Raw genomic sequence first — 8,282 nt, forward strand, 5'->3', positions numbered from 1 at the left:
GTCCATTTCTACCAGTAGAGGGTTATGGACACGTCAGTGGTCAGGTGATGCGTATTCCAAACGGCATTTGGAAGTATTGCTTTATTAAGGGAGGAGTTATTTGGGGTCGGTCTTTCAGACCTGGTGGCCACGGCAACAGCTGGGAATTCCACGTTTGTACCCCAGGTCGCCTCTCAACATGAGAAGACGCCGTATTATCAGGCGCAGTCTTTTCGTGGACAAGCGGGCAAAAGGTTCCTCATCACTGCCCCGTGACAGAGGGAGAGGAAAAAGGCTGCAGAAATCAGCCAGTTCCCAGGAACAGAAACCCTCTCCCGCCTCTGCCAAGCCCTCAGTATACGCTGGGGCTTTACAAGCAGAATCAGGCACGGTGGGGGGCCCGTCTCAATGAATTTCAGCGCGCAGTGGGCTCACTCGCAAGTAGACCCCTGGATCCTTCAGGTGATATCTCAGGGGTACAAATTAGAATTCGAGACGTCTCCCCCTCGCCGTTTCCTAAAGTCGGCTTTACCGATGTCTCCTTCTGACAGGGAGACAGTTTTGGAAGCCATTCACAAGCTGTATTCCCAGCAGGTGATAATCAAGATACCCCTCCTGCAACAGGGAACGGGGTATTATTCCACACTGTTGTGGTACCGAAGCCGGACGGCTCAGTGAGACCGATTCTAAATCTAAAATCTTTGAACACTTACGTACAGAGGTTCAAATTCAAGATTGAGTCACTCAGAGCAGTGATTGCGAACCTGGAAGAAGGGGACTACATGATGTCTCGGGACATCAAGGATGCTTACCTTCATGTCAAAATTTACCCTTCTCACCAAGGGTACCTCAGGTTTATGGTACAGAACTGTCACTATCAGTTCAGACGCTGCCGTATGGATGGTACACGGCACCCCGGGTCTTTACCAAGGTAATGGCCGAAATGATATTCCTTCGAAGGAAGTGAATTTTAGTTATCCCTTCCTTGGACAATTCCCTGATAAGGGTAAGATCCAGGGAACAGTTGGAGGTCGGTGTAGCACTATCTCAGGTAGTGTTGCGGCAGCACGATTGGATTCTCAATATTCCAAAATCGTACCTGGTTCCGACGACGTGTCTTCTGTTCCTAGGGATGATCCTGGACACAGTCCAGAAAAAGGTGTTTCTCCCGGAGGAGAAAGCCAGGGAGTTATCCGAGCTAGTCAGGAACCTGCTAAAACCGAGCCAAGTCTCAGTGCATCAATGCACAAGGGTTCTGGGTAAAATGGTGGCTTCCTACGAAGCAATCCCTTTCGGCAGATTCCACGCAAGAACTTTCCAGTGGGACCTGCTGGACAAATGGTCCGGATCGCATCTTCAGATGCATCAGCGGATAACCCTGTCACCAAGGACAAGGGTGTCCCTCCTGTGGTGGTTGCAGAGTGCTCATCTTCTAGAGGGCCGCAGATTAGGCATTCAGGACTGGGTCCTGGTGACCACGGATGCCAGCCTGCGAGGCTGGGGAGCAGTCACACAGGGAAGGAATATCCAGGGCTTATGGTCAAGCCTGGAGACATCACTTCACATAAATATCCTGAAGCTAAGGGACATTTACAATGCTCTAAGCTTAGCAAGACCTCTGCTTCAAGGTCAGCCGGTGTTGATCCAGTCGGACAACATCACGGCAGTCACCCACGTGAACAGACAGGCTGGCACAAGAAGCAGGAGGGCAATGGCAGAAGCTGCAAGGATTCTTCGCTGGGCGGAAAATCATGTGATAGCACTGTCAGCAGTATTCATTCCGGGAGTGGACAACTGGGAAGCAGACTTCCTCAGCACGACCTCCACCCGGGAGAGTGGGGACTTCACCCAGAAGTCTTCCACATGATTAAAAACTCGACAGGTATTGCGCCAGGTCCAGGGACCCTCAGGCAATAAGCTGTAGACGCTCTGGTAACACCGTGAGTGTACCAGTCACGGTATGTGTTCCCTCCTCTGCCTCTCATACCCAAGGTACTGAGATTGATAAGATGGAGAGGAGTAAGCACTATATTCGTGGTTCCGGATTGGCCAAGAAGGACTTGGTAACCGGAACTTCAAGAGATGCTCACGGAGGATCCGTGGCCTCTACCTCTAAGAAGGGACCTGCTCCAGCAAGGACCCTGTCTGTTCCAAGACTTACCGCGGCTGCGTTTGACGGCATGGCGGTTGAACGCCGGATCCTGAAGGAAAAATAAGATTTTACTTACCGATAAATCTATTTCTCGTAGTCCGTAGTGGATGCTGGGACTCCGTAAGGACCATGGGGATATAGCGGCTCCGCAGGAGACAGGGCACAAAATAAAAGCTTAAGGATCAGGTGGTGTGCACTGGCTCCTCCCCCTATGACCCTCCTCCAAGCCTCAGTTAGGATACTGTGCCCGGACGAGCGTACATAATAAGGAAGGATATTGAATCCCGGGTAAGACTCATACCAGCCACACCAATCACACCGTACAACTTGTGATCTGAACCCAGTTAACAGTATGATAAACGCAAAGGAGCCTCTGAAAAGATGGCTCACAACAATAATAACCCGAATTTTTGTAACAATAACTATATACAAGTATTGCAGACAATCCGCACTAGGGATGGGCGCCCAGCATCCACTACGGACTACGAGAAATAGGTTTATCGGTAAGTAAAATCTTATTTTCTCTGACGTCCTAGTGGATGCTGGGACTCCGTAAGGACCATGGGGATTATACCAAAGCTCCCAAACGGGCGGGAGAGTGCGGATGACTCTGCAGCACCGAATGAGAGAACTCCAGGTCCTCCTCAGCCAGGGTATCAAATTTGTAGAATTTAGCAAACGTGTTTGCCCCTGACCAAGTAGCTGCTCGGCAAAGTTGTAAAGCCGAGACCCCTCGGGCAGCCGCCCAAGATGAGCCCACCTTCCTTGTGGAATGGGCTTTTACTGATTTTGGCTGTGGCAATCCTGCCACAGAATGTGCAAGCTGAATTGTACTACAAATCCAACGAGCAATCGTCTGCTTAGAAGCAGGAGCACCCAGCTTGTTGGGTGCATACAGGATAAACAGCGAGTCAGATTTTCTGACTCCAGCCGTCCTGGAAACATATTTTCAAGGCCCTGACAACGTCAAGCAACTTAGAGTCCTCTAAGTCCCTGGTAGCCGCAGGTACCACAATAGGTTGGTTCATGTGAAATGCAGAAACCACCTTAGGTAGAAATTGAGGACGAGTCCTCAATTCCGCCCTGTCAGAATGAAATATCAAGTAAGGGCTTTTATATGATAAAGCCGCCAATTCTGACACACGCCTGGCTGAAGCCAAGGCTAACAGCATCGACACCTTCCATGTGAGATATTTTAAGTCCACCGTGGAAAGTGGTTCAAACCAATGTGACTTTAGAAAACTCAACACCACATTGAGATCCCAAGGTGCCACTGGAGGCACAAAAGGAGGCTGTATGTGCAGCACCCCTTTTACAAATGTCTGAACTTCAGGTACTGAAGCCAGTTCTTTCTGGAAGAAAATCGACAGGGCCGAAATTTGAACCTTAATGGACCCTAATTTTAGGCCCATAGACAGTCCTGTTTGCAGGAAATGAAGGAAACGACCCAGTTGAAATTCCTCTGTAGGGACCTTCTTGGCCTCACACCACGCAACATATTTACGCCAAATGCGGTGATAATGTTTTGCGGTTACGTCCTTCCTGGCTTTGACCAGAGTAGGGATGACTTCTTCTGGAATGCCCTTTTCCCTCAGGATCCGGCGTTCAACCGCCATGCCGTCAAACGCAGCCGCGGTAAGTCTTGGAACAGACAAGGCCCCTGCAGTAGCAGGTCCTTTCTTAGAGGTAGAGGCCACGGTTCGTCCGTGAGCATCTCTTGAAGTTCCGGGTACCAAGTCCGTCTTGGCCAATCCGGAACCACGAGTATAGTTCTTACTCCTCTCCTTCTTATTATTCTCAGTACTTTTGGTATGAGAGGCAGAGGAGGGAACACATACACTGACTGGTACACCCACGGCGTTACCAGAGCGTCCACTGCTATTGCCTGAGGGTCCCTTGACCTGGCGCAATATCTGTCCAGTTTTTTGTTTAGACGTGACGCCATCATGTCCACCTTTGGTTTTTCCCAACGGTTTACAATCAGGTGGAAGACTTCTGGGTGAAGTCCCCACTCTCCCGGGTGAAGGTCGTGTCTGCTGAGGAAGTCTGCTTCCCAGTTGTCCACTCCCGGAATGAATACTGCTGACAGTGCTATCACATGATTTTCCGCCCAGCGAAGAATCCTTGCAGCTTCTGCCATTGCCCTCCTGCTTCTCGTGCCGCCCTGTCTGTTTACGTGGGCAACTGACGTGATGTTGTCCGATTGGATCAACACCGCCTGACCCTGAAGCAGAGGTTTTGCTTGACTTAGGGCATTGTAAATGGCCCTTAGTTCCAGAATGTTTATATGAAGAGACGTTTCCAAGCTTGACCACAGGCCCTGGAAATTCCTTCCCTGTGTGACTGCTCCCCAGCCTCTCAGGCTGGCATCCGTGGTTCTAGTAGATGAGCACTCTGCAGCCACCACAGGAGAGACACCCTTGTCCTTGGCGACAGGGTTATCCGCTGATGCATCTGCAGATGCGATCCGGACCATTTGTCCAGTAGATCCCACTGAAATGTTCTTGCATGGAATCTTCCGAATGGAATCGCTTCGTAAGAAGCCACCATTTTCCCCAGGACCCTCGTGCACTGATGCACTGAGACCTGTCCTGGTTTTAGGAGGTTCCTGACTAGCTCGGATAACTCCCTGGCCTTCTCCTCCGGGAGAAACACCTTCTTCTGGACTGTGTCCAGAATCATTCCTAGGAACAGTAGACGTGTCGTTGGAATCAGCTGCGATTTTGGAATATTTAGAATCCACCCGTGCTGACGTAACACTACCTGAGATAGTGCTACTCCGACTTCTAACTGTTCCCTGGATCTTGCCCTTATCAGGAGATCGTCCAAGTAAGGGATAATTGAAATGCCTTTTCTTCGTAGAAGAATCATCATTTCGGCCATTACCTTGGTAAAGACCCGAGGTGCCGTGGACAATCCAAACGGCAGCGTCTGAAACTGAGAATGACAGTTTAGTACTACAAACCTGAGGTACCCTTGGTGAGAAGGGTATATCGGGACGTGGAGATAAGCATCTTTGATGTCCAGAGACACCATATAGTCCCCTTCTTCCAGGTTCGCTATCACTGCTCTGAGTGACTCCATCTTGAATTTGAACCTTTTTATGTAAGTGTTCAAGGATTTCAGATTTAAAATTGGTCTCACCGAGCCGTCCGGCTTCGGTACCACAAACAGCGTGGAATAATACCCCTTTCCTTGTTGCAGGAGGGGTACCTTGATTATCACCTGCTGGGAATACAGCTTGTGAACGGCTTCTAGAACTGCCTCCCTGTCGGAGGGAGACTTTGGTAAAGCAGACTTCAGGAAACGATGAGGGGGAAACGCCTCGAATTCCAGTTTGTACCCCTGCGATACTACCTGTAGAATCCAGGGATCCACTTGCGAGTGAGCCCACTGCGCGTTGAAATTTTTGAGACGGGCCCCCACCATATCTGAGTCTGCTTGTAAAGCCCCAGCGTCATGCTGAAGACTTGGCAGAAGCAGGGGAGGGCTTCTGCTCTTGGGAAGCGGCTGCATGGTGCAGTCTTTTTCCTCTTCCTCTGCCCCGGGGCAGAAAGGAGTGGCCTTTTGCTCGCTTGTACTTATGGGAACGAAAGGACTGAGATTGAAAAGACGGTGTCTTTTTCTGCTGATGTGGAGTGACCTGGGGTAAAAAGGTGGATTTTCCAGCCGTTGCCGTGGCCACCAGGTCCGATAGACCAGCCCCAAATAACTCCTCCCCTTTATACGGCAATACTTCCATGTGCCGTTTGGAATCCGCATCCCCTGACCACTGTCGCGTCCACAACGCTCTTCTGGCAGAGATGGACATAGCACTTACTCTTGATGCCAGGGTGCAAATATCCCTCTGTGCATCACGCATATATAATAATGCATCCTTTAAATGTTCTATAGTTAACAAAATATTGTCCCTATCCAGGGTATCAATATTCTCAGTCAGGGAATCCGACCATGCGACTCCAGCACTGCACATCCAGGCTGAGGCGATTGCTGGTCGCAGTATAACACCAGTATGTGTGTATATACTTTTTAGGATATTTTCCAGCCTTCTATCAGCTGGTTCTTTGAGGGTAGCCGTATCAGGAGACGGTAACGCTACTTGTTTAGATAAACGTGTGAGCGCCTTATCTACCCTAGGGGGTGTTTCCCAACGCGCCCTAACCTCTGGCGGGAAAGGATATAATGCTAATAATTTTTTAGAAATTAGCTGTTTTTTATCGGGAGAAACCCACGCTTTTTCACACACCTCATTTATTTCCTCTGACTCAGGAAAAAATATTGGTAGTTTTTTCTCACCCCACATAATACCCTTCTTTGTGGTACTTGTAGTGTCAGAAAGGTTCAATGCCTCTTTCATTGCCGTGATCATGTAACGTGTGGCCCTACTGGACATTACGTTTGTCTCGTCACCGTCGACACTAGACTCAGTATCTGTGTCAGGGTCTGTGTCGACCCACTGAGGTAACGGGCGTTTTAGCGCCCCTGACGGTGTCTGAGACGCCTGGACAGGCACTAACTGATTTGCCGGCTGTCTCATGTCGTCAACAGTTTTTTGCAAATTGCTGACATTATCACTTCATTGTTTAAATACAATCATCCAGTCAGGTGTCGACTCCCTAGGGGGTGACATCACCAACGCAGGCAACTGCTCCGCCTCCACATAATTTTCCTCCTCATACATGTCGACACACGCGTACCGACACACAGCACACACACACCGGGAATGCTCTGATAGAGGACAGGACCCCACTTAGCCCTTTGGAGAGACAGAGGGAGAGTCTGCCAGCACACACCCAGCGCTATATATATATATACAGGGATAACCTTATATAAGTGTTATTCCCTTATAGCTGCTGTTAATTATTGTTATTTGCTGCCAACAATGCCCCCCCTTCTCTTTTTTACCCTGATTCTGAAGCAGGACTGCAGGGGAGAGTCAGGGAGCCGTCCTTCCAGCGGAGCTGTGAGGGAAAATGGCGCTTGTGTGCTGAGGAGATAGGCTCCGCCCCTTCACGACGTCCTTATCTCCCGCTTTTTTGTGTAAAATGGCAGGGGATTAAAATACATCCATATAGCCCAGGAGCTATATGTGATGTATTCTGTTTTGCCACCTAAGGTATTCTGTTATATTGCGTCTCAGGGCGCTCCCCCCCCAGCGCCCTGCACCCTCAGTGACCGGAGTGTGAAGTGTGCTGAGAGCAATGGCGCACAGCTGCGGTGCTGTGCGCTACCTTAGTCTGAAGACAGGATGTCTTCTGCCGCCGATTTCACCGGACCTCTTCGTCTCTTCTGGCTCTGTAAGGGGGACGGCGGCGCGGCTCCGGTGACCCATCCAGGCTGAACCTGTGATCGTCCCTCTGGAGCTAGTGTCCAGTAGCCTAAGAAACCCGATCCACTCTGCACTCAGGTGAGTCCGTTTCTTCTCCCCTTAGTCCCACGATGCAGTGAGCCTGTTGCCAGCAGGACTCACTGAAAATAAAAAAACCTAACTAAACTTTTATTCTAAGCAGCTCAGGAGAGCCACCTAGATTGCACCCTTCTCGGCCGGGCACAAAAATCTAACTGAGGCTTGGAGGAGGGTCATAGGGGGAGGAGCCAGTGCACACCACCTGATCCTTAAGCTTTTATTTTGTGCCCTGTCTCCTGCGGAGCCGCTATATCCCCATGGTCCTTACGGAGTCCCAGCATCCACTAGGACGTCAGAGAAAAAGGCATTCCGGATGAAGTCATCCCTATCCTGATCAAAGCCAGGAAGGATGTAACCGCAAAAACATTATCACCGCAATTGGCGAAAATATGTTGCGTGGTGCGAGGCCAGTAAGGCCCGACGGAGGAAATTCAACTGGGTCGATTCCTACATTTCCTGCAAACAGGAGTGTCTATGGGCCTGAAATTGGGGTCCATTAAGGTTCAAATTTCGGCCCTGTCAATTTTCTTCCAAAAAGAACTAGCTTCAGTCCCTGAAGTTCAGACGTTTGTAAAAGGGGTACTGCATATACAGCCTCCTTTTGTGCCTCCAGTGGCACTTTGGGATCTCAATGTAGTTTGGGTTCCAAAAGTCACATTGGTTTGAACCACTTAAATCTGTGGAGTTAAAATATCTCACATGGAAAGTGGTCATGCTGTTGGCCCTGGCCTGGGCCAGGCGCGT

This window comes from Pseudophryne corroboree, chromosome 5 (assembly GCF_028390025.1).
Source record: "Pseudophryne corroboree isolate aPseCor3 chromosome 5, aPseCor3.hap2, whole genome shotgun sequence".
NCBI lineage: Eukaryota > Metazoa > Chordata > Amphibia > Anura > Myobatrachidae > Pseudophryne > Pseudophryne corroboree.